Source organism: Apodemus sylvaticus, chromosome 10 (genome assembly GCF_947179515.1).
Source record: "Apodemus sylvaticus chromosome 10, mApoSyl1.1, whole genome shotgun sequence".
In the NCBI taxonomy this organism is placed as follows: domain Eukaryota; kingdom Metazoa; phylum Chordata; class Mammalia; order Rodentia; family Muridae; genus Apodemus; species Apodemus sylvaticus.
Genome location: NC_067481.1, coordinates 100,109,427 through 100,137,175, shown reverse-complemented (window position 1 = coordinate 100,137,175; position 27,749 = coordinate 100,109,427).

Genomic DNA, 27,749 nt, shown 5'->3' with positions numbered 1-27,749 from the left:
CCTGCTCCCTGGCTGAGTGAGTGTGCACCCCTGCTCCCTGGCTGAGTGGCAGTGTGCACCCCTGCTCCCTGGCTGAGTGAGTATGCACCCCTGCTCCCTGGCTGAGTGAGTATGCACCCCTGCTCCCTGGCTGAGTGGCAGTGTGCACCCCTGCTCCCTGGCTGAGTGAGTGTGCACCCCTGCTCCCTGGCTGTGTAAATGGTGTCCAGAGCCCCCAGCCCCTGCTACCTTGACTTCCCCTTCATGATGACCTGCACCCTCGAACTGTGAGCCAAGCAAATCTCTCCATCCTTAAGATGCCTTTGCATTCTATCACAGCAACAGAAGAGTAGCTACTACAGAAATCCGGCATGAAAATTAGCACTGCCTCTAAGAAGCTGCGAAAGCCCCAAGAGACTTGGGAACTGGAGAGAAGGGCTCTCACCTCTCGGCAAGTCTGTGGAGCCACCGTGGACATCACAGACACTGTGGGATCCCACGCACTTTCTCCTCCAGGGCCCTGACAGTCACAGCAAAGAATATGCAACATGAAGTGACTTTGAGGACACCAACCCTGCCTCAGAAAACCCTTCATACCAGGAGCAAAGGGAGAGAGTGTCTCACTCAAAATCCTCCAAGGCAGCTAGCGTAATATGATTCGAGTTCAAGGACAGTACCATCTCAAAGGTAGTGTCTGTTGGCTGGGCCGAAACCACTTTCTAAAGACCCTCCATCTGCGCTGCACTGTGACAGCTCCTCAACTATGGCAATTCCTCTACAACTAGGCTGATCTCTCTAGACCCTTGTCCTCCCTGACCATCAACCCCAGGAATGGCGGCCAGAGAGCTATTTACCAATCACTTGACATTACTGAGCACTCACGGGTTACCCTAGCAACAGCCAACGGAGGACCAAATAGGGGGAATTTTTCTATCTCTGTCCACCTCCTTCCTGTGAGAGCCACAAGAGGCTCCCAGGGGCTGGAGAGATAGCTCAGTGGTTAACACCACTGGCTGTTCTTGCAGAGGAGCTGAGTTCAGCTCCCAGCACTCATGTCAGGCAGCTCATCTCTCACTGCAGTTCCAGGCATCTGCAGGCACCTGCATATACATGTGTACAAACTGACATTCACACACACACACACACACACCATTTAAATTAAAATATTTTTTAAAACCAAGGGATACCCCACTCCTTGCCATAAGATCCTGGCTTCTTCTCAGACCTCCCACCACTGTCTACAGAATTAGTGTCTTCTAATAAATCTCTAATAAAAAGGACAGTCAATGCCCATGCACCACTGGAACTCCAAACATAGAACATTCTAGTGATGGCTTTTAACTCATACCTAAGAGTTCACATCACACACAGAAATCTGGCCACAGTCAGACACCAGTATTCAAGTCAGAGGCTTAGCTGCATTTGGCTCAGAAATACATGTGTGATTTCTTCACCTATTCATGCGAGTTTTGTCTGACACCATGGACAGGACAATGTGTAAGAAACTGGCATATTGGGCTCCAGCCCTCACAGAAACAAGGTCCCCTCTGTGGAAGAACACAGGCTTAATCACCGCTGAGCATCCTTCAGTCAGGGGTCAACTGAGCAGGTGGAATTAGTGGTGTTTCACAGTGTCCTCTCACGGGAAGAGTCAGCTGGCCTCTTAACTCATTCAGTGCAGATCCATGGACCCAAAGCTTCCCAGAACCACCATAAAATGAGATTCCACGCAGTCTGTATTTTTAGAACTTTCTCATTTCTTCTTGCAGTCCCGATTTGACACAGAGAAGGGGGAGGGCTCTCTCTCTTCTTCAGATCACAGAACTGTAATCATTGGAGCTTCACGGATCTGTGGTATAGAAAGACAGCCCAAGTGGGAGCCAAGAATGTCCGTGAAGTTTGTGTGATCTGGTAGAAAGTCAAGCCAGCATGAAATCCCAGAGCTCCTAGAAGATTCCAACAGTCCTCATGACGTCCCCGGCATGGCTGGTCAGGTGAACACAGTGTGTGGCTATGAGCCATGCTCTAGGGATTTCTCTTCCAAGTTTCAGTTCTATTCCTGGGAGCTGGCTTTATGAGGCTTGTCACTTTGAAGACAAGGGGACATGGCCTTACCCCCTAAGAGGCAGGTAACACAACAAACACCATATACTTTCCAGGGTCTCGCAGACTGATGTCACCATATCACCCCCTGGGCTCAACTATGAAGAAGTAGGTGGAGACCCTCCACGCTGCTGGATTGAGGTCCAAGTTTTCTTGCAGTTGTTGGTCAGTGGTCCCTTCACCTTGGTGTCTGTCACTCTCCTTGTCATGAAGCAATCCCTCCTTATACCCTGTGGGTCCCAGTAGCCAAACTCAACTCTCCAAGATTGGTGACACTCTATTTAAGAGATTCAACCACGTTGTGCTCACATTTTTAATCTCTTGTCCTTTCCCTTCTCCCACCAGGCAACCATAGCTCCAAGTCGTCCAGGGTTGCTGTGATCTTCTGTCCCAGGGAGCAGCGTCATGTGTGAGACGCCATTGTAGAAGTAACGATTCACACTCACAACTCCCAAGGATGAGACAATGTGAAGTATCACAGCCAGGCCTGAGTCCTGCCCTCCCACCCAATCAGAGCCATGACAAACGCTGAGAACCCAGCCTGGACTGGGATTGGTGAGTCAGGCAGCTCCTACAGGGTCTCTACCTCACCAGTGTTGGCCCTGACCCCATTCAGACATCAGCCAAATACTCATGCCAAGCCCAGGAAGGGAACAGATCCTCCCCACATGGTTTGCCTGTGGCCTGTAAGACTGCACATTTGGTCTCCTCACGACTGAATGCACAGAGATAGCGTGCCTTTCCCCCTTGACTGGTGCAGACCATCAACTGCATACATGTTCCATATCAGTAAATTTTCTTAGCATATCAAAAAGCAACTTAGAGTAGGAATGATTTATTGGGGACCAACATACAGTAGCAAACCTATGAGGAGGCTGGTCACATCTGGTCTGGAGTCAGGAAGCAGAAAGTGAACAGGAAGTAAGGCCAGGCTATAAAACTCAAGCCCTTCCCTAGTGACTCCCTTCCCCCAGTGAGGCCCCACCCACTAAAATTCTGCAACTTTCAAAAATAACAACTAGGGACCAACTGCTCAGACACATGAGCCTGTGAGGAAACAGCTAACGCTCAAACCATAATGGCTGCCACAAAGAAGATGAGGAGAGAGGGTGAGGTGTGAGAGAAATAAGAGAAGTGGGGACAGAGGCAGAGGAGAGGGGAGGAAAGGAGTGAAAGGAGGTGAGATAAGGTGGGTAGGAAGCCATCCTGGTCCTGTGAAGCCAGAATTAACTGCTCTTTCCATCCCCAGGTCACAGGCTGGGATATCCATATCACCTGTCTGCAACAGCAGTTCTCCCCCTCCCCCTCCCCCTCCCCCTTCCTCTCCCTCTCCCTCTCATTTTTTAGACTGGATCTGAATCTGTAGCCCTAACTGGCTTGTAAATCACCATTTAGACAAGGCTGAGCTTGAACTCTGTAAAGATCCACCCGCCTCAGCTTCCTGGGAGCTAGTAATTAAAAACATGATCTCCACCACGCCCAGCTTCTCTCTCCAATTTTTTTAAGATTTATTTATTTATGTATATGAGTACACTGTCGCTGTCTTCAGACACACCAGAAGAGGGCATCAGATCCCATTACAGATGGTTGTGAGCCACCATGTGGTTGCTGGGAATTGAACTCAGGACCTCTGGAAGAGCAGTCAGTGCTCTTAACCGCTGAGCCATCTCTCCATTTTTAAGATCAGGAAAAAATATCTCCTGTATCCACTCCTGTCACCTGACCTGGGGCAGTGGCTTGGTATTCCCTGATTTAATACCACCGTTACCCATGGGTTCTGATGCCTGGCCCACCACCTATCCTGGATATCTGGGACATACCTACATCCTGGAGGAAATACCCAGCTGCTCCTCTACAAGCCTATCACTGTTCTCAATAGTGCCAGGATTAATAGTGGGGAAAAAAAATGTTAGTTACTTACTGGTTTCATGTTTTTTTTTTTCTGGTCTGGGGCAGTATCCCACAGCCTTGAACATGCTCAGCAAGTGCTCAGACATTGAGCCAATCCATGTTCCTCTTCTTGCATCTTAAATGGGCTTTGAGAAAAGTTTCTATGCCATACGAGATCATGAGGCATGTCTCAAGACTTGTGCGTAGGGCTCATGTATTTTAGTAGTGAGACATAAGCAGTCTTAAACATGCATACTTCCATGAACTTATCCACACAGCATGCATTTATTAAGTGCCTCTGAATTCCCTGTAAATGGCAGCCCCCACTAGAACTTCAAAGGATGTCCTAAATGAGTATCTTATATGGTGTGGCCTTTTTCCTCCAGACACGACCTGATCACCTTTTGATATTTTAAAGTAGAGATTACCTTGATCTGGTAGGCATCACATTGATTTAAGAAAATGAATCCAGAAGTAACTAGATCTATGGCAATAATAAAGGGGTTGTTAATGCTTTCAAAAGGGGAAGGAGGAAAGTCACTTCCCTAGGATTCCAGATAGCACTCCCACCTACCCTAGTGACAAGTGACTTAGGGAGATGCTGGACTACATAAGAGATTTAGAAAGAATAATACTCAAATTCATCTGGAATAACAAAAAAGCTAGGATAGCTAAAACTATTCTCAACAGTAAAAGAACTTCTGGGGGATTCAGTATCCCAGACCTCAAACTTTACTACAGAGCAATAGTGTTAAATACTGCATGGTATTGGTGCAGTGACAGGCAGGAGGATCAATGGAACAGGATTGAAGATCCAGAAATGAACCCACACACCTATGACCACTTGATCCTCGACAAAGGAGCCGAAAACATCCAATGGAAAAAAGATAGCCTTTTCAACAAATGGTGCTGGTTCAATTGGAGGTCAGCATGCAGAAGAATTCGAATTGATCCATCCTTATCTCCTTGTACTAAGCTCAACTCCAAGTGGATCAAGGACCTCCACATAAAGTCAGACACACTGAAACTAATAGAAAAGAAACTGGGGAAGACCCTTGAGGACATCGGTACAGGGGGAAAGTTCCTGAACAGAACACCAATAGCTTATGCTCTAAGATCAAGAATTGACAAATGGGACCTCATAAAATTACAAAGTTTCTGTAAGGCAAAGGACACCATCAAAAGGACAAATCAGCAACCAACAAATTGGGAAAAGATCTTCACCAACCCTACATCTGACAGAGGGCTAATATCCGATATATACAAAGAACTCAAGAAGCTAGACCCCAGAAAGCAAAATAACCCTATTTAAAAATGGGGTACAGAGCTAAACAAAGAATTTTCACCTGAAGAATTTCAAATGGCTGAGAAACACCTTAAAAAATGTTTAAGCCGGGCGGTGGTGGTGCACGCCTGTAATCTCAGCACTCTGGGAGGCAGAGGCAGGCTGATTTCTGACTTTGAGGCCAGCCTGGTCTACAGAGTGAGTTCCAGGATAGCCAAGGCTATACAGAGAAACCCTATCTTGAAAAAATCAAATCCAAAATACCAACGGGGAAAAAAAAAGTTCAACATCATTAGCAAATCAAAACAACCCTGATATTTCACCTCACACCAGTCAGAATGGCTAAGATTAAAAACTCAGGAGACAGCAGGTGTTGGCGAGGATATGGAGAAAGAAGAACACTCCTCCACTGCTGGTGGGGTTGCAAGCTGGTACAACCACTCTGGAAATCAGTCTAGTGGTTCCTCAGAAAACTGGGCATGTCACTTCCGGAGGACCCTGCTATACCACTCCTGGGCATATACCCAGAGGATTCCCCAGCATGTAATAAGGATACATGCTCCACTATGTTCATAGCAGCCCTCTTTATAATAGCCAGAAGCTAGAAAGAACCCAGGTATCCCTCAACAGAAGAATGGATGCAAAAATGTGGTGTATATATACACAATGGAGTACTATTCAGCCATTAAAAACAATGAATTCATGAAATTCTTAGACAAATGGATGGAGCTGGAGAACATCATACTAAGTGAGGTAACCCAGTCTCAACACATCAATCATGGTATGCACTCACTAATAAGCGAACATTATCCTAGAAACTTGGATTACCCAAGTGGGTAAGCCAGGAAAGGGGAAATCATTTGAAGTGTAAATAAAAAAAATATATCGAATAAAAAATTTAGAAAAGGAAAAAAAGATTGAAAAATCTAAAGAGAGAGAGGGAGAGAGAGAGAGAGAGAGAGAGAGAGAGAGAGAGAGAGAGAGAGAGGAGAGGGAGAGGGAGAGGGAGAGGGAGGAGAGAGAGAGAGAGAGAGAGAGAGAGAGAGAGCTTAGCTGAGAGCAAGACTCCATGACGCAGCTTCCGTCTGGTCATCATCCATGACGAGGTGGGACTCTACGATGATGCAACTATTTGGGATCACCCACGTTCTTTAAGTGACCCCAACAATTTCATTTTTTCCCAAGCTGGATTTGACATGACTTGTTGATGAGCTGGTTGGTGTGACCTGTCATGGGACCCTATTTAAGGTGCATAGACATTTGTTCATGTCTCAAATTCAGGGCAACTCCAAGCAACCGCATCCCTTCTGTGCCCATTGCATGTGCCCAGCTTTGCACTTCTGTGGTCATTTTCTTCATCTCAGGCTAGAAGAACAGAGCCCGTGGTTCATGGATGTTTCTCCTGAAGCTTCAGGCGAGGCGGTGTAGGAGCGCCTCTCCCACCCATTCTCTGCTCTCACAGAAGACTCTCATCACCAGAAACGTGCCTCCCACCCGTTGCTGGAAGAATTAACAACCCTGTCAATCAGTCTACTTTGGTCAGACTCACTGAATTATCCACACTGTCAGGCTAAGGCCTCCCTAAGCGGGGCTTCCCCATAGGACAAGCTTCTCCTCCTTAAATCATGTTCGAATACATTGATTCCCTCCGACAGGAAGCAAGGGAACCCTGCCAGAAAAGAACACTAATCTTTTAATTCAGTAAGAATAAAATATGTGACTGATTAAATCTTAATTAACAGTTCACAAAAGGCTGCTAGATGTCAGCCAGCACGAGCATCTTAATTAGTAGGTGGTGCTGATGCTGTTTGCAAAATGAGAGAGGGGCTCTGAGATTCCTGGCGGTGGCTACTTTCCTTTTCTTTGTTCTACTGTAATTTATTCAAGGCTCTGTCTACATCCTGTGTCTGTCTGTCCCTGGGTCGGATCTGCAAGAGAGAAACTACCATGGCCAGGGTGTGTCCCAACCCTGTTCCCTGGATTTCCATCTGGAGAAGTGAAAAGAGTCTGTCAAGTGAGCCAGGCTGGGTTTTGTGGCTTAACAAATACACCTTCCTGTTGCAGTAACTCCCAAGATTTCTGTGCTGGGTGCTGCAGGTTCATCCTGGACCAGCTCCAGTCCCAGATCCTTGGTGTTCACAGTTGAACGCAGAGCTTTAGCGCAAACACCCCCTTTAATATTGTGGACGTTGACCCATGCAGTGGAGGAGAATAAGAGAGAGCCAGTGCCACTTCTCATATTCCACTGACCATTAGCATCAAAGGGCTGATGTGACTGAATGAGCAGAGGGCCCAGCACAGACTGACAGCTTAACCACCATGGAAGAAACAGCACAGGCGTTTCCAGGACACATTAAAACTCAGCCACGACCAAAGCCTTCATTCCTCCCAAGTCAGCTCGAATGACTCGCTCTCCCAGAACACAGCCTCCACAATCCACACATGGCCCCGGGTCTCAGCCTCAATGGTAGCAAAATAACTCACTCCCACCAGCCACCATCTTTGCCATGTCTACAACTTAACATCTTTTTTAAAGAGAGAGAGAGAGAGAGAGAGAGAGAGAGAGAGAGATTCATTTTCATTTACATAGATAGATTCTCTTTTAGAAGAAAAAAATTTATTGGTATTATAAATAGAAAATCAATATCATCTGAAGCGAAAACAAACACAGTGAGAAACAACTGGAGATATTAAATTCGGATGAAGTGTCATTGGTGGCCACAGCTTTAAGCCTGAGGACTCGGCTCTACAGTGCCAGGTTCTGAGAACACGCCTGGCCCTGCTGGAGGAGCTTTGCACACTCAGATTTGAACGCCACTTCCATTATGAAGAAACAGCATCTGAACTCTCTCCCTCTGGTCCGCTTGTCTGTAAAGGAGAAGGCCGGATGGGAGGGCCCCAGCTTCTGGGGTTGTCGTGAGAACTAGGATACATAACCCGGAGGATGGGACACTCAGGGGTACCAGCCTCAGGACAGATCTCAAGTCTCCACCGATGGGCTGGGGGCGTGGCTTTGTTGGCACAGTGCCAGCCTAGGGTGAATGAGTTCCTGGATTTCGTCCCTAGTGTCAAAGAAACCGAACCTGTAATCCCTCTTTTGGGAGGTTGAAGCAGGAGGAGCAGAAATTCAAGGTCGAGAACCAGAAGACACCACGCAAGCTTCTAAAGACAAGATGCAACCCATAGCCCTACCCAGCTAGACTGCCAATAAACCACATCACTGACCCCTCCCCCCAAGGGCACGATAACCCTAAGTCTACGGTAGTGGCAGGCATTCCTTGGCAGTTATCAATCTCTACAACTGGACTCACTCAACAAGATGGAAACCATACCTGATGCTGGTAACCAGCTAACTACTCAGTCCTAGTGCTGTCACAGTCACTGGAGGAGAATCTATAAGCGCTAACTTGCTACACCAGCATATCCCTAACAGCAGTCTAAACAGTTGTTCTTATACCCACAGGTAAGAAGAGTCTTCACCTTTTATCAAGAAAACTTCCTTTGCAACAGATGAAGACCTCTATAGAAAGTTACAACCAATCAAAATTCAGTGTTGTGGAATCCAGTCCCAGAAGGCAATCTATACCAGATATGCCTCCAGCTGGGGCTCGGAGAACACCAAGGAGGAAGAAGCAGAAAGATTGCAAAAGCCAAAGGATTGGAGTTTGCTGTGTGGTGGTATCCCCTGGCAATGTCAGACATGACACCCTTGACGTCTCACCAACACAACCACCCAATATGATTGAACAAAGACAACAGCGAAGGACATGCCAGAGTGGCCAGGGAGATGTCCTCAACCCCACACGGAGAACTGCAGACAACTGGGTAGAGTTGGGAATGGGAAGGGGGGTCTCCACAACTGGCTTCTCAGAGTCAGTCATCCTAAAAAAATTCATACAAGTAACAGTGTATGGACTAAGCAGTTATGTTTAGGAACACACACACACACACAGAAAGAGAGAGAGAGAGAGAGAGAGAGAGAGAGAGAGAGAGAGAGAGAGGTGTTGAACCTTGAATTTGAAGGAGAGGGTTATATGGAAGCATTTGGAGGAAGAACTATTATAATATAAAAATGTTTTAAGTAAAAAAAATTCAAAAATCATCCTTATATAATGTGGTCAAGGCTAGCCTGGACTACATAAGACCCTGTCTCAGCAAAACAAAACAAAACAAAACAAACAACAACAAAAAAAAAAAAAAACAGAAATGTCTCCACCAGGGTGGAAATCGAATTTGGACTATTATTTATTGAGTAAACCATAAAATTTTAGTCCTTACTAGAGCCTTAATCCCATAATCCACTGGGACTGGAAAAGCAGTGACAGACCTCTTTCTCTGCCAACCTGACCCCAGGTACAAGAAAACCCTTCATGCAGCTCAGCCAGATGCGTAGGGACCAGCAGAGTGAACGATCCACTCAGGACACAGTCCACCTGGGTCCCTTCTGCATGTGGGAGCTGGGCAGCTCTACAGCTATCTGGGCACATATTCTCCAAGGGAGCATCTGACCAGTGGGGAGTCCCGCAGTTAGAGGGAACCCTGCGATCTGAGGTCCCCACCATCTTGGCTCCTGTGACCAAGCAGCCAGCTCAGCAAGGTACGCAGGGAACAACAGAGTGAAAGACCGCTCTGGACACAGTCTGCCTGGGTTCCTTCTGCACGTGGGAGCTGGGTGGCTCTACAGCTGTCTGGGCACGTATTCTGCATGGGAGCATTTGACCTGCAGGGAGTCCTGCACTTAGAGGTAGTCCTGCTCTCAGAGACCTGTGCCACATCTAACATGGGGAAGATCCCACTTCCTGATACTCTCTAGAGAACTGGCAGGAGCAGGTTAATCGCCACTGACCCATCCATCGGATGTGGTAGACCTGTGCCACATCTGACATGGGGAAGATGCTTCCTGATACTCTCTAGAGAACTGGCAAGAGCAGGTTATTTGACCTGTGCCCCTTCTGACACGGGGAAGAGCTTACTTCCTGATACTCTATAGAGAACGGGCAGGAGCACAGCATTCAAGAAATGGCAGGAGCAGGTCATTCAAGATCTGGCACCAGTAGGTGCATTCAAACTGGTAGAAGTGGGGCATTCAAGAACCAGCATCAGCAGAGCATTTGAAATCCAGCAGTAGCAGAACATTTGAGAAATAGCAGCCTGCAGGGCATTTATTTGACCCTTGCCAAGTCTGCCAAAGGAAAGGCCCCATCACCTGATACTTCCTGGAGAACCAGCTGTTTGCAGGGCATTGGTAAGAAAAGGAATCCCAGGAGTACAGAAACACAGGCTAGCAGGACAGAGAAGATAGAGACAGCAAGACCAGCTAACACCAGAGATAATGAGATGGCCAAAGACAAATGCAAGATCATTACCAACAGTAACCAAGGCAACATGGCACCATCAGAACCCAGTTCTCCCACAACAGCAAATCCTGCATACTCCATCACCTCAGAAAAGCAAGAATTAGATTTAAAATCATAACTCATATTGTTGATGGAGGACTTCAAAAAGGACATAAATAATTCCCTTAAAAAAAATACAGGAGAACATGGGTCAACAGGTAGAAACACAAAAATCCCTTAAAGAAAGACAAGAGAATATGGATCAAAAGGAAGAAGCCCTTAAAGAGGAATCACAAAAGTCCCTTAAAGAATTTCAGGAAAAAACAAACAAACAAGTGAAGGAACTGAACAAAACTATCCAGGATCTGAAACAGGAAATAGAATCAACAAAGAAATTGCAAATTGAGACATCTCTGAAGATAGAAAACCTTGGAAAGAATTCAGGAGTCATAGATGCAAGGATCAACAAAAGAATACAAGAGATAGAAGAAAGAATTTCAGACGCTGAAGATTCCATAGAAAACATTGACTCAACAGTCAAAGAAAATGCAAAATTCAAAAAGCTTGTAACCCAAAACATCCAGGAAATCCAGGACACAATGAGAGGACCAAACCTAAGGATTATAGGTATAGAAGAAAGAGAGGATTTACATCTTAAAGGCCCAGTAAATATTTTCAACAAAATTATAGATGAAAACTTCCCTAACCTAAAGAAAGAGATGCCCATGAGTATACAAGAAGCCTACAGAACTCCAAACAGATTGGACCAGAGCAGAAATACCTCCTGTCACATAATAAAACACTGAATGCACTAAACAAAGAAAGAATATTTAAAGCAGTGAAAGAAAAAGGCCAAGTAACATATAAAGGCAGACTATCAGAATTACACCAGACTTCTCACCAGAGATGATGAAAGCCAGAAGAGCCTGGGCAGATGTCATACAGACCCTAAGAGAACATAAATGTCAGCCCAGACTTCTATACCCAGCAAAACTTTCAATTACCATAGATGAAGAAAACAAGACATTCCATGACAAAAGCAAATTTACACAATATCTTTCCACAAATCCAGCTCTGCAAAGGATAATGGGTGGAAAATACCAACACAAGGCAGCAAACCACACTGTAGAAAAATCAACAAGGTAATCTTTCAACAAACCCAAAAGAAGAAAGATACACAACCAGAATTTCACCTTTAACTAAGAAGATAACAGTAAGCAAAAAATCACTTTTCCTTAATATCTCTAAATATCAATGGTCTCAATTCCCCTATAAAAAGACATAGACTAACAGACTGGATATGTAAACAGGACCCAATGTTTTGCTGCATACAAGAAACCCACCTCAGTGACAAAGACAGTCACTATTTAAGAGTCAAAGGTTGGAAAACAATTTTCCAAGCAAATGGTCCCAAGAAACAAGATGGAGTGGCCATTTTTATATCAGATAAAATTGACTTTGAACTAAAAGTTGTCAAAAAAGATAAGGAGGGACACTTCATACTGGTCAAAGGAAAAGTCTATCAAGATGAACTCTCAATTCTAAACATCTATGCTTGGAACGCAAGGGCACCCACATTCATTAAAGAAACTTTAATAAAGCTCAAAGCACACATTGCACCACACACAATAATAGTGGGAAACTTCAACACCCCACTCTCAAAAATGGACAAATCATGGAATCAGAAGCTAAACAGAGATACAGTGAAACTAACTGAAGTTATGGACCAACTGGATCTAACAGATATGTATAGAACATTCCACCCTAAAGCAAAGGAATATACCTTCTTCTCAGCACCTCATGGTACCTTCTCAAAAACTGACCATATAATTGGTCATAAAATAGGCCTAAACAGATACAGAAATACTGAAATTATTCCATGTATTCTATCAGAACACCACTGCCTAAGGCTGGTCTTAAGATCAAACAAAAACAATGGAAAACACACATATACATGGACCTTGAACAATGCTCTCCTCAACGATAGCTTGGTCAAGGAAGAAATAAAGAAAGAAATTAAAGACATTTTTAGAATTTAATGAAAATGGAGACACATCATACCAAAATTAATGGGATACAATGAAAGCAGTGCTAAGAGGAAAACTCATAGCTCTGAGTGCCTCCAAAAAGAGAATGGAGAGAGCTTACACTAACAGACAGTGCACTTGAAGGCTCTAGAATAAAAGGAAGCAAATACCCCCCAAGAGGAGTAGATGGCAGGAAATAATCAACCTTAGAGCTGATATCAACCAAACAGAAACAAAAAGAACTATACAAAGAAACAACAAAACAAGGAGCTGGTTCTTTGAAAAAATCATCAAGATAGATAAACCCTTAGCCAGACTAACCAGAGGGCACAGAGACAGTATCCAAATTAATAAAATCAGAAATGAAAAGGGAGACATAACAACAGAAACTGTGGAAATTCAAACAATCATCAGATCCTACTACAAGAGCTTACACTCAATAAGGTTTGAAAACCTGGACGAAATGGACAACTTTCTAGATACATACCAAGTGCCAACATTAAAACAGGATCAGATAAACCATCTAAATAGTCCCATAAGTCCCTTAGTCATGTGACCCTCACCGACTGTCTAGCCACTCCTCCCAGTCTTCCTGTTCAGTCCTGCCCTACCTGCCCCAGCCTCTCTGGAGGCTCTCACAGACTATGGGTGTTAATGGAGGGGGCTCTATCACCCATACCAGGTTAAGACTTTCCAGTCTGACTGTTCTGGGGTCTCCCACACTTTTGTAGGCAACCCCTCATCCACGCTCTGGAAGTAAGCCCAACAGGCTGGCTGGTTCCCCAGGGTGAAATTTGGTAGAATCATGCTTTGTTTTATCGTCGGGGCCTTGTGAGGATGGGGAGATGTTTATTTTTCCCCACGGAAGGAATTCTGGAAATAGCCACAAACACAAACATCTTGTCATCCGTAGCTAAGACTATTGGGGTTGCCAATAGATAACACTGCCTTCTAAGTTAAGAGGAATCCCACCTCACTTTACTTCCTGGAGCATGAAGCGATTTGACAACTATGCTAAGAGGACCCGACTTCATGAAGGGAACGGCTGGAGTGCAGCCGGCCTTGTGCACACAGCCACAAGGGGGCGCTGCACTTCACCGTGTGCCTAACTGACTTGGTCCAGAGCCCCGCTGGCCTTCCTCTTCCGGAGAAAGCAGCTTGCTTACAACTAAAATCCTACTAGAGTCAAGGGCCTCTTCTGGAGAATCAAGCATCTGGCTGCAGGTCCACTGGAGACTCCTGCTTTCTCCTTAGGAATGAATGCATTCTTAGAGCCATTGGAGGGCGGATGGGCAGGCCCGGGGCTATGTGACAGCTGATCGCCCTCCTTGTAGCTTGGGACAGCTGATCGCCCTCCTTGGGACTTGCTTTCTCCTCTGTCTGTAGAGACACTAATTCCAGCTCCTGTGAGGACTGTTAGGGGGCAATGACTGCAAATACAGACCAAGTCCTTCGAGAATGCCAGGCGAGGTAAAGACCCAACCACTCACGTTTACGATTACATCTGACCGCCTCACTCGCCATTCAAAGCTCTTTCTGCAAAGTCCTACTGCCCGTCCTAATAAAATCCTCTCCTACAATACACCATCCTGCGTGTGCCTGGGGAGTGCGGATGCTGCACAGTGAATTCTGACCCTTGTGGCTAACATCATACAACAGCAAACCCCAAAGTTCTCTCTCCCTCCTGAGACCACTAGACCACAGTGACATCAGAATAACGCGACAGCGGGCCACTAGTCACAGCAGTAGCCACCAACTAGCTTGGTGGCTCAGTGGGTAGGGTGTCTGCCACACACACATGAGGTCCCGAGTTCAGATCCCATAGCACCCGGGTAACAGCCAAACCTGGTGGCACATACCTGCAGTCCTAGCGCTGAGGGAGGGGCAGCAGGCGGAGCCCCGAGCCTGGGGGCGGGGCAGCAGGCAGAGCTCAGCCTGCTGGCCTGCTGGTCTAGCCAGGTGGTGAGCTCCATGAGAGACTCAACATGCAGTCTCAACGTGCAGAGCGAGAGAGAAAGAAACACAGTGTGAACCTCTGGCTTCTGCACACATGTGCCCCTGCATGTACATGTGTACACAAACAGGAAGGTACACACCCACCTACACTGCACACACAAACAAATTGCAAATATGTACTCTTCTCTTTGCAAATTGGCCTCTGACATCTCTGACTTCTATATATATGCATGTCAGGCGGCCTGCACATGAGCGTGCACACACACATCCTACTCTCCCTCACACAATTGTGCCTACACACATTATGTACACACACGATGATTTAAGTATTTTTATTTTTCTATTTTTATTTTTTAAAGATTTATTTATTTATTATATGTGAGCTACCCTGTAGCTGTCTTCAGACACTCCAGAAGAGGGCATCAGATCCCATTACAGATGGTTGTGAGCCACCATGTGGTTGCTGGGAATTGAACTCAGGACCTATGAAAGAGCAGTCGGTGCTCTTAACCCCTGAGCCATCTCTCCAGCCCCTAAAGTTGTTTTTTGTTTTGTTTTGTTTTGTTTTGGCTTGTTTTTTTTGTTTGTTTGTTTGTTTTTGTTTTTTTGAGACAGGGTTTCTCTGTGTAGTCCTGGCTGTCCTGGAACTCACTCTGTAGACCAGGCTGGCCTCGAACTCAGAAATCCTCCTGCCTCTGCCTCCCAGAGTGCTGGGATTACAGGCGTGTGCCACCACCGCCCGGCTGCCTAAAATATTTTTAACTTATGGCTTTTGCTTTGCAGGTTTGCCTGTTGCTCACATATTTACGATCTCGCAGCGGAGCTGAGCGCCCTGTGCACACCAGGCGTTCTGTAACTGTGAGACTGTGAGATGGCCCCAGGTTTCCAAAGTTGGTTTCAGATGACATCACCGGTGCAGCCCTTCTAACCCACCATCCTCCTGCTTCAGCTTCCTGGGCGCCAGAAGTACAAGTGTGCATCACTACACCCAGCACACGCAGGTATTTTTGAACAGACAGACATATGGACAGACAGACATGAGGCCCCATCTTGATTCCAGAATTGGATTAGCCCAACTACAGCCGGAGGACAGAGCAGGGAACAGTTCTCCAAATACCCCCACGCCCACCTCCTGCTGGGACAGTGAAGGCAGAGCAACCTTTCTTAGGGTCCGCCTCCCAAACCTCCTGAGACCTCACATCAACACGCCCTCACCAGCGTTCCTCCTGCTCAGCCCCAGTTTGTAGTTCTGGAACAAAACCACACAATCCAAGTCCAGCCCGGTCCCACCCCCACACTAAGTCGCCTTCCCAGGCGCTGTTGACAGTAACAGCTCAGGATGCGCCCTGCTTCTCACATAGGGGACAGGCTATCATTTACCAACCATGGCAGTGAGGAAGCTGCTGGGACAAGTTGATGTGATCTAGCCTAGGCACTGTGATGGGGTCTAGCCTGGGCACTGTGATGGGGTACAGGGTCTAGCCTGGGCACTGTGATGGGGTATAGCCTGGGAATTGTGATGGGGTATAACCTGGACTCTGTGATGGGGTATAGCCTGGACTCTGTGATAATGTATAGCCTGGACACTGTGATAGTGTATAGCCTGGGCATTGTGACAGGGTATAGTCTGAGCACTGTGATGGGTATAACCTGGACTCTGTGATGGGATATAGCCTGGACTCTGTGATGCTGTAAAGCCTAGGCACTGTGATGTGTATAGCCTGGGCACTGTGATGGGTATAGCCTGAGCACTGTGATTGGTATAGCCTGGACTCTGTGATGGGAGATAGCCTTGACACTATGATGCGGTATAGCCTGGACACTGTGATGGGGTATAGCCTGGACACTATGATGGGGTATAGCCTGGACTCTGTGATGGGGTACAGCCTTGACACTATGATGGGGTATAGCCTGAGCATTGTGACAGGGTATAGTATGGACACTGTGATGGGTATAGCCTGGGAATTATGATGGGATATAGCCTGGACACTGTAATGGGTATAGCCTGGACTCGGTTGATAGAGTATAGCCTGGGCACTGTGATTGGGTATAACTTGGACTCTGTGATGGGGTATAGCCTGGACTCTGTGATGGGGTATAGCCTGGACTCTGTGATGGGATATAGTCTGGGAATAGTGATGGGGTATAACCTGGACTCTGTGGTGGGGTCTAGCCTGGGCATTGTGATGGGTATAGCCTGGGCACTGTGATGTGGTATATATAACCTGGACTCTGTGATGGGGTATAGCCTGGACACTGTGATGGGGTATAGCCTGGGCACTGTGATGGGGCATAACCTGAACTCTGCGATGGGGTATAGCCTGGGCACTGTGATGGGTATAACCTGGACTCTGTGATGGGGTATAGCCTGGACTCTGTGATGGTGTGTAGCCTGGACTCTGTGATGGGGTATAACCTGGACTCTGTGATGGGGTATAGCCTGGACTCTGTGGTGGGGTATAGTCTGGACACTGCGATGGTGTATAGTCTGGACACTGTGACAGGGTATAGTCTGGACATTGTGATGAGTATAGTCTGGGAATTATGATGGGTATAGACTGGGCACTGTGATAGTGTATAGCCTGGGCATTGTGACAGGGTATAGTCTGGACATTGTGATGGGTATAGCCTGGGAATTATGATGGGGTATAGCCTGGGCACTGTGATGGGTATAGCCTGGGCACTGTGATGGGTATAGCCTGGGCACTGTGATGGGTATAGCCTGAATTCTGTGATGAGGTACAGCCTTAACATTATGATGGAGTATAGCCTGGGCACTGGGATTGAGTAGAACCTGGACTCTGTGATGGGATATAGCGTGGACTCTGTGATGATGTATAGTCTGGACACTGTAATGGGGTATAGCCTGGGCACTGTGATGGGTATAGCCTGGACTCTGTGATGGGGTACAGCCTTGATACTATGATGGGGTATAGCCCATCACAGTATCACTGGGATTGGGTATAACTTGGACTCTGTGATGAGGTATGACCTGGACTCTGTGATGGGGTATAGTCTGGACACTTTGATGGTGTATAGCCTGGACACTGTAATGGGGTATAGCCTGGGCACTGTGATGGGTATACCTGAGCACTGTGATGGGTGTAGCCTGGACTCTGTGATGGGGTATAGTCTGGACTCTGTGAAGGGGTATGGCCTGGACTCTGTGATGGGTATAGCCTGGACACTGTGGTGGGTACAGCCTGGGCACTGTGGTAGGCACAGCCTGGGCACTGAGGTGGGCTATGACCTGGACACAGCTGCTGAGTTTCAGATCAACTGAAAGCAAACACAGTTTCTTGTCGGCAGTCAGCAAGCTCAGAGGAGCCTCGGGAAAGCGGCCTGGGCTCCAAGGCAGCCGATGTCCCGAAGGCTTGGGAAGGCGTCAGTGTGGCCACTGCAGCCGCCCAGGGCCCTCTGCACAGACTGATTTTTCTCCTTCAGAGCCTCACGGCTGAAATGAAGCGTAGAACGGGGTCCCTGGATGCCCTGCCTGCCTGCTGTGTTAACTAAACCCACCCCTCTCATGTTCTTCAGAAACAAGCCCTGCCTCCTTCACCCCTGGTCCCTCTGGTCTCTCCTCCACCCCAGTGAGGGCAGCTATCCAAAGGCCTCCTCTGGGCCTTCCCAGTGCACACAGAGCTCCTGCATACATAACTCCACATGCACCACACACACTGCACACGTACATCCGCATGTTCACAAGCCCGCATGCATTTATATACATACACACCTGAACAAACAAGCAAACTCATGGGCATTGTGTTCACACACATGTATACATGCTAACCGTGTGCACATACCTACCTACACATACAAACACACTTAGCTACGACTCTTGCAGGCCCAGCTTTCATGCCTTTGGGTCCGGCTTCCCTGTCTTTCTTAAGCCTGGAGCTAGTCAGACTCTCTCGAAGCAAGCTCTTGCTGCCCCAATGCTTTTTCCTCTCCGGTCAAAGCCTCAACGTCAAATAAATGATTCCCTGGCATGTGTTAATTAAACACGTTCCTCAGGGCAGGCCGGGCTGGGGCTCAATTGGAGGAGCACTTGCCTGGTGCGCATGAAACCCTGGGTCTGATCCCAGCGCTGTGCAAATGGTGTAAGGTGGAACGGGGCTATAATCCTAGCACACAGGAGGTGGCAGGGGAAAGATCAGAAAATCAGGCCATCTTCAGCTATATAGGAAATTCAAGGTCAGCCTAGGCTCAAAAAAAAAAAAAGAAGAGGAGAGGAGGGGAGGGGAGAGGAGGGGAGGGGAGGGGAGGGGAGGAGGAGAGGAGAGGAGAGGAGAGGAGAGGAGAGGAGAGGAGAGGAGAGAAGAGAAGAGAAGAGAAGGAAGGGGAGAGAGAGATAGAGAGAGAGGAAGGAAGGAAGGAAGGAAGGAAGGAAGGAAGAAAGAAAGAAAGAAAGAAAGAAAGAAAGAAAGAAAGAAAGAAAGAAAGAAAGAAAGAAAGAAAGAAAGAAAGAAAGAAAGAAAGAAAGAAAGAAAGGCAAAAAGAGAAAAAAAAGCTCTGGCCAGCCAATGAGTCTCAGAGTGACAGGAACCCAGGAACCATGTTTATTTTGTACACCAGGCATAGGACACTACATTATACACTAACAAAACACACACACACACACACAGTGCAGGAAGGAGATAGTATACCCATCTTAAAGATGAGAAATTGACCCACTTGTAGCTGTCCCCAGGACCCAGCTCTCTCATGGGATGAGACGTGTGTCATCCCTGCTATTCATCACAGACATCCTAGCATGTTCACACAGCGAACACACCAGACCCCTGCATCAGCTGTCCAGCTATAGTACTGTCGTTCTGTCCCAGGTGTGCCCCCACAGCCCAGCTTCCCCCCTCAGGCCCCTCTGGCTGCTTTTCTCTTTCAAAGGTAGTCTCAGCCTGCTGTGTGTGCACTTCCCCAACAACAGAGGCTGTTTGAAAGATCGCAAGTCATGATGTGCGGTGCCTTAATGAAGTCACACGTCGGTCTATTGTCAAGAAGCCTTTGTGCATGTCTTCAGTGTCAGGCAATCCACAGACGGCCTTCCTGCCCATCACTCCATTTGTTTGTTTGTTTGTTTGTTTGTTTTGAGGACATGGGGCTGTCTGCCCTCCTATGCCTTTTTAGCCTCTTTGTGGGGAATCTCATCCTACTTGCCAGAACTGCAGATGTTTGACCTCCTTGTAGGTTCCTAATGGTCACAGAACCTGAATCAGCTGCTCAAGGTGTGCCTGGTGTTAGCTGCATGACCTTGGTCTCCTGGCACACAAACATCAAGGCTGCCCTAACCCAGCAGATAACTGAGGGGTGCTGTCACTCCAGAGGAGATGTGAGGGTGCTTAGCACAGTGCATCAGGCAGGGAAGGCAAGGCAGGGGTTAAACCATGCAGGAACCCGGAGGCACGACAGAGGAACACTGCTTGCTGGCTTGTTCTGCTGGTTCATGTGTTCAGCTACCTTTCTTTTACATCTCAGTTCTGCCAGCCCAGGGGTGGTACCACAAACAGTGAGGTAAAACCTCTGACATCAATCATTAATCAAGAGAAGGGCCCACAGAATTGGCTACAGACAGATCTTATGGAAGCTTTATCTCAATTGAGGTTCTGTCTTTCCAGATGACCCTACCCTCTTCTCTTCCCCTTGTATAGACTCAAGGTCAACCACCCAGAGACACGGTTGAAGGTCTGACCTTTGTAGTTGACCATTTCCCTTTGCCCAAGTCAACTGATTTAGCAGGCCACTGCTAACCACCCCATCCATCCAAACTCTTGCCTGGAGCCAGTGGTAGCTTTGGACAAGGACACATTACACAAAGACAAAGGACTGAACTGACTACAGGCAGGCCAGGGGGTGACAGATATAGAAGAGTCTCAGAAGACTAGAGATGACCAGCCATGCTCTCTGATATGTGCTCAAAATTCCCCTTTGTAAGCCAGGCAGGTTCACAAAATCCATGTGATGCGCTTGCTGGAGACCTGACTTCAAAGAGGTGACAAAATGTTCCAGCTAAAGAAGATTTGCACAAGACTGGGAAAAGAAGCAACCTGTCCTGGTCACCTGCTCTAGATGAGGGCTGGGGGCTTGCTGAGTGGCGAGACACTTGCTTAGCATGCACCAGGCCCTGGGTTTCATCCTCTGAGGGAACAGAGGGATGCTGGGAATAGCAATGACCTTTCACATCCTGCTGGACAGGCAGCTGGATGTCATGGCAATGACAATGGACCCCAGAGGACAGGAAAAGCTGCTAACAGCAGCTATCAATGTGTCTTTATGGTACTTGGAGGATTAAAACAACTCCTGCCTGCTGTCTCCAGATCTCTAGGCAGGGAAGGGTAGCCAAGCTTATGCCTCAGGCCCTTACCAGCTGAGCCAGGCTGAGCTCTCACTTAAGGCTAGATGGGGAAGACAAGACCCCTGACAGCATCCCTGGTCTGTGGAAGACTCCCTTTCTTTCTGGTGGTGCTGCCTCGGGAGACTAAAACATTCAAGAGGCAAGGGCAACTTGGAGGAAGTGGGGGTACTGGGCAGAACTTTGGGGCTACACCCAGGCCCTGTTTCGCACCTGAGTTCTTCTGAGCCTGTTCAGATGTGACAAGCTAAGCTTCCAAATCTCACAAGGAGTCCTCACCATGCCTTCCCACAGGACTTTGAAATCTGAAACCCCGAGACAACCTTCTCCCTTGTGCGGCTCCTGTCAGAAATCTGGTCGACACAGTGAGAAAGGTCAAAAACTACAGTGGCATCTGTTTCTTGCTGTGGGTCACTTCAGCTCCCAGACTCTGCCCATGGTCCCCTGCTGCTCCAGCATCTCCACCACAGCCTCTCAGAGGCCGCCCATGCTGCTCCAGTCACTTTACTGTAATCCTGAAAGCTAGATCAAAAGCCAGCTGGGCGAATTTCAAACTCTGCATCTTTACGTCTGATGTGAAAGCACTCTTCAAATCTCCAACTCCTTTCATGTTTGTTGACGGCAACAAACTTCTTTCTCCTGGGCTATTTCCACTCCCTGTAGCAGCTTTCCTTAGCAATTATCCTATGGTTCTGGCATCTCCAATATTTCAGGGTCTCTAAGGCAACTTCAGCTTCACAGCTTCTTGTTCCAATGTCTAGGATCCACATGTGATCTGGGCGTCTCCAAAGGGTTTGCCTCATGTCTCCAGCTCTGCTCTCTGTAGCACTCTAGGCTGAGGTTGACTCCACTCCACTGATGCTACCATTTTCTGGTGATCACCACAAGGTACTGGCATCTCCAGTACACTGGGGTCTTCCACTACAACCAGACTTCACCAATAGCCTCTCATAGGCTCTCTTCATGGCGCCAAGCCTCAACTTCTTTGCGTGACCCCTTCAGTCCTGGGCTGTCAACTACAACTGAGGCTGCACCTTCACCAATGGCCTTCCCTGGCCTCCCACAGTGCCAAGCCTCAGCTGCTCTCTATGACCCCTTCATGCCTTCAAAACCAGCACCACCTGGGTGACTCTTACATATTACCAAGCACATGTGCAGTACGAGGTACAACCTTGGCTGTCTCTGGAACACAGCTTCTTTGTGCTCTCAGAAAACATTTCCCAGATTTCACTTCAGTGGTACTGGTCTCTTCTTAATCACTGCTAATTTCTTAGCTCCAGTTAACTAGCACAATTGTTCCAGTAACACCTTCTCCATTTACTCCAAACCAGAGCCACAGGGCTGAAGCTTCGGAGTTCTGGTGCTTGCTGGCCTGCAGCATGCCCCTTGTCCATCCCCAGCTTGCTATTTGCTGACTCCTTCACTGCCACAGCTTGTCTATCCTATAACTTGCTCTGTAGACTGACCTTGAACTCAGAGATTCCCCTGCCTCTGTCTACCGAGTTATGAGATTAAAGGTGTGCACCACCACGCCTGGGCCGAAGCTTTTCATGGCCACTATGCCTCAAGATCTGGATCACAGGTAAACCCTACATTTCTGGATTGTATTTCATTTCAGATTAAAAGTCCAGCTGGGCGGTGGTGGCGCACACCTGTAATCCCAGCACTCTGGGAGGCAGAGGCAGGTGGATTTCCAAGTTTGAGGCCAGCCTGGTCTACAGAGTGAGTTCTAGGACAGCCAGGGCTATACAGAGAAACCCTGTCTCGAAAAAAAAAATCCAAAAAACCAGATTAAAAGTCCAAATGCAAACAAGAACCAGGCAATAATTCCTAACATGATTAACTATTCCTTGTTCAACTGCAGAAGCATAAACAATAAGTTTAGCTGGGAGGGATCTTGCCCTGACGTCATTGTATTTACTGGTGCCCTTGCATTACTTGAACCATAAATTTTGTATTTTTTTCTTTCTAAGCTTGCTACACTTGATCAAAATGCTCTACATACGAGTAAAACAGCGGGAAAAGTCTATTCTGGACTTTTCTGAGCCTTTCTTTATCAATGCAATTCATTGAAATCTCTTTACCTTAGCCTTAGGCAGACTCTCCAGATAATGGCCAAAAAAAGCAAAAAACAAAAAACAAAACCACATTCTTCATCAAAATATTACAGGAACAGTCTTCTCTAAAACCTCTTGAGCCAGCAGGCCTCCAGAGTTCAAATCATCCTCAGCACTCCTGTCTTCCATATTCCTACTAGGACGGCCTACTAAGCCCCACTGAAAGCATTTCACTGCTTTCCAAAGTTCCAAAATCTACATTCCTCCAAACAAAATCATTGTGAAGCCTATTACAGCAATACCCCAGTCCCTGGTACCTACCAACTTCTGTCTCACAGGCAGCTAGGAGGAGGATCTCAAAGCCTACTCCCAAAGTGACACACTTCTTCCAAGAAGGCCACACCCACTCCATCAAGGCCACACCTCCTAATAATGGCTCATTCCCTGGGCCAACAATATTCAAACGACCACACTCTCCCTGGGGAGATACAACATACACATCTACTCACTCCAGACAGGAAGTCCATGACAGACAAAAGTATGGATACTACTAAAGTCCAGCTTGATGAAGCAATAAGTTTTATTGGGGTTACTTACAAGAATGTGGGTGAAGGGTTACTTACAGGAATGTGGGTGAAGGGTTACTTACAGGAATGTGGGTGAAGGGTTACTTACAGGATCTGAAATGCCTCAAAGACAACTGCATTGACAAAGCCCACTCCAGCATGGGTGACAGCTCGCAAAGCTGGGACCTGGAGCAACTGCACAGCCCGCAGGCAGCTCAGCAGGTTGGACAGTGTCCTTCCCAAAGTGACCCTGATCAAAGCCTCTTCCAGACTTCTAGGCTAGTTTCTGCTTCTTCCAGGCAACTGGTCTGGTCTCAGAATCTTCTTTGCACCTTAGCTCCTCTGAAAGTAACCCTCAGCATGTTGGCTTGAGTCCTCTGGCAGGGAGGAGCCTAGTGAATCTGGTCGGTTTCAGGGACTTCCTGAAGCTATTTTGAGTTGTTTAATCAGTCTAGGAGAAAACTGTTATACAACAGGAAGGCTCTCCTGGATATTCTGGGTAATTGCTGAACCCGGGTCTGTAATCTCAGGCCTCAAGAGCAGGGCCTGAGGCAGGAGGATTATGAGTTCTAGGCTAGTCTGGGATACATGACAAGAGTCGGAAAACAAAAATAATATCTAAAACGGTGTGTAACACTTCATATGTATTTCATAAAATCACATGCTATATAAATTATATATAATACATTAAAAACACACTGCCACATGCAAAGCTAATGAGGGCAATGTTCCACCCTGGGTGCCAACTGATGGGTGCATTTGCTAACTCACAGACTGTGTGTGCCTTGGCATCTGTGACCTTTTCTAGTTTGCATCTTGTAACTTCAGCAACAGGATTTTAAACTCCAGAATAAAATTGTATAATGCCGCCCATTTGTTTTAACAGTGGACAAGGAAAAAAGATGGACAAGAATTTACAAAGGAACTCAGAAAGATGGAGGAGAGAGGAGGGAAGAGAGAGGAAAAGAGTGAGCATGGAAAAATAGGGAGAGCGAGGAGGGAGGAGGGAGGGAGAGGGAAGAGGGAGGGAAGGAAACCTCCCCCAAATGTCCCTTTCCACCCTAACCTGTGACTGCCTCCCAGTGGGCAGTGTCTGGAGACATTTGCAATTATAGGATTAAGGCAGGGGTTGCCATGGTGCCCAGGAGATGTGCAGCAGCTGGAAGGTGCTACCACCACATGCCAGACTTGAAGCACCTCCTCCATCCTCCCTGTCTCTTAGGCTTGTTTTCCAAAATCCTTACAAGAATCCCATTTAGCACCACTATTTAACCATTTAACCCATTTAGCCCTGGCTGGCCTTGAACTCACAGTTCTACCTGCCTCTGCCTCAAAGTGCTGGTGTTAAAGGTGTGTACCACCACAACTGGTTACTTCACTACTTGAGAAAAACGCAACTTCACTGGAGCTAACTAGACAGGAGATGTGTGGCCCTCCCACCCGCCTCTCAGCTGCTAGCACAAGAGGCTCAGTGTGTTCCCCAGCCTCGACCTCTGACCTTGACCACTGCACACAAACCACAGTCCTTAGGCCCTTGTGCCTGACATCAGCTGCTAGCCCTCGCTGAGCATAGCACCTGCCCGGGGCCTTTGTGCTAGTCCTGTTCTCAGGCAGCAGGTGCCAGGCAGGGAGACTCTTCCTCAGAGAGGAGTGGACAGCAGATTCTTCTCTGACATACCTGCCATGCTCTCTAGTGAGGTGTGGCCCAAGCCACATTCCTTCCTAGTCCTGCTCAGAGATGTTTATTTCAGCTTTATCAACTTCTAGAGCCTTCCTTGTGTCAGCAAGAGGAGGAACTCTGCCGCTGTAAAAAATGAAATTCCTAACAAGTTCTAAGCATGAAGCAAAAAGAGAAACCTTTGAAATGTATTTCCTTACCAGACCCGAGCTTCCACCAACCCAGTTGTTAAGGGCGTCATCAGATAACTATTTAAAGAAACGCATCTGCTTGGCCTGATGGACCCTTGCCTGGCCGGCCCCAAATTCTTCCATTTATCCTTCAGCATCCAGCTCTGAATTCATTGGCTCCACAGGCCTCCTGAACGCTCCCAATGCAGCTGGAGTTATGGCTTCCCCACCTGCGCTGGGACATTCATGGACAGGTCCATTCTAATCCTTCAAGAAACCGGTGGCCCCTGGGTAGCCAACTGCAGCAACACACCATAGTGACAGGAAGTGCTTAGAAGAGCCTGTGACCAATCAGAGCCCACGAATAGACCCAAGACTCCAGATGGAATTGCCTGCTCACACGCTGAGCTGGCAGTCTGTAAGCCTGGTGCCACTTGGGAGAGTCGCACCATTTGTAGGAGATGGGAAACGGGGAATTTAAACACTGGGTCTAGAGGACAGTATTGAGTACCTGGATCCCACCACACCTGAAGAGTTTCTAGCTGCAGAAGCCCAATCCTGTGATCTAGTAGCCTTTCTAATTTGGAATCAGGGTTCTGTCACTCTTAACACTGGGATCCCAGGTTATCACATTGTCTAGGCCACTCGCAGCTGAGGTTTGCTAAGAGCAAATGTGACTGGCTCACTCGGGAAACATGGAGGCTTTCCAGGAAAGCCAGCCTGGAAGTCCCCAAGTGCTATCTCTGCTCTGGAGACTTGGTGTATGATCCTGTCCCCAGAGGGGACAGTGAGGCCCAGAAAGTCGAGGTGTCATGCTTCAAATTACCTGTGTGCTGTGTCAGCATACCCAATGTTTGGAATGTGCGCATACACTTCGCATTTAAGCAGTGCTTCAGGACCAGGTCTCACCAGCCATGAGAGGATCCCAGCTCACGGGTCTGTAGCCTTGGGGGAGAGGAAACCCCTGAGTTCTGGCATGGGAATGAGGCAGCACAGGCTCCCAGCTGGATCCTGACCCTATCACAATCACCACCTTGCAAGAATTGTGTCTCCTTTGGCTCTCAGACTATTAAAACAACGGACCCCAAGGAATTGAAATTTCCCGAGAGTCTTGTGCTGACAGAAGGGAAAGGCTGGAGCCTGGTGCCTTCCAGAAGTGATGGAAACAGATGTCCCACAGTTCCGACAACTTGGCAGGCCACTTTACAAGAGAGACAGGAGCCAGCCACTGTTGAAATGGGCAGCACTACACTTCAACCAGGTCTGTTCAACTGGGCCTCTCCCCAGTGTGGCCACACTGACTAAACCTCTGCTTAGCTCTACTGCTTATCTATTTAACTGACCTATTGAAGGCAGAGCCTCCCTAGGCTCCAACCCTAACAGCTCTGATAACAGGACCTTATCCCAGTCCTGGTCCAACCTAGGCGCCTCTGTGTCATCCTCCATCTCTAGGGTCATAGTCTGGACCACTGAGAAAACTCAGCCTTTTCTCCACTCTGCCACAATACATTTCCATAGGAGTGGGACTCTACCAGCCTCTGGCAACCTCACAGGTCCCCACTTCCCTGGAGAATACAAAGACAAAACTTGTGGGCCCCATGACATGAGACACTCAGCCACGGCTAGATGACTTGGCAATGACTCTGTGAAATCAGACAGACAGAACACATGGATAATGGTTGGTGCTTTGTCTGGGAACCACTTACATGGTACAGCCGTTCAGGCTTAGGGTTCCTCAGCATCCAAGCAGAGCCCAGGTCGGAAGCCAGGCTGTTCCTGACCCAGACAACAGCACAAAAATGTAAGAGGCCAACTCCAAAGTCTGTGAGTTTAAATCCTGCCTCTCTTGCTTTCTCTTTGTCAGATCCTGAATGCACACTTCAGTTTGGGGTTTTTCTACCGGTAAGATGTGCATCAAAGAGATAGAACCACTCCCCCCAGCTGCGGAGGCGGCAGAAAACTAAACAACGATGCTCAAATGTCAGCACTCAAGAAATGAGCTGTCACCAGTCCTAAACTTCCCCACACATACGGGGACACCCAAAACCTCTCCAACTTGGAGTCACAGTCCAGAAATAATTAGGTCAGAGCAGAGGACCAAGCTGTGTGCCTATAATCCCAGCGCTCAGGAGGGTCACAAGTTCAAAGCCAGGCTGGGGGCATGGCTTAGAAGGTAGAGCACTCGCCTGGCATGCGGAGGGTCCTGGGCTCCGTCCTCAGCACAGCCTTTAGAAACCATGTGGTGACACCAGCACTCAGAAGGTGGAGGCAGGGGGATCAGGAGTCCAAGGTCACCCCTGGCTACTGTATGACTTTGCTTTTGCTGCTGTGGTGGACACCATGATCTGCAGAGCAA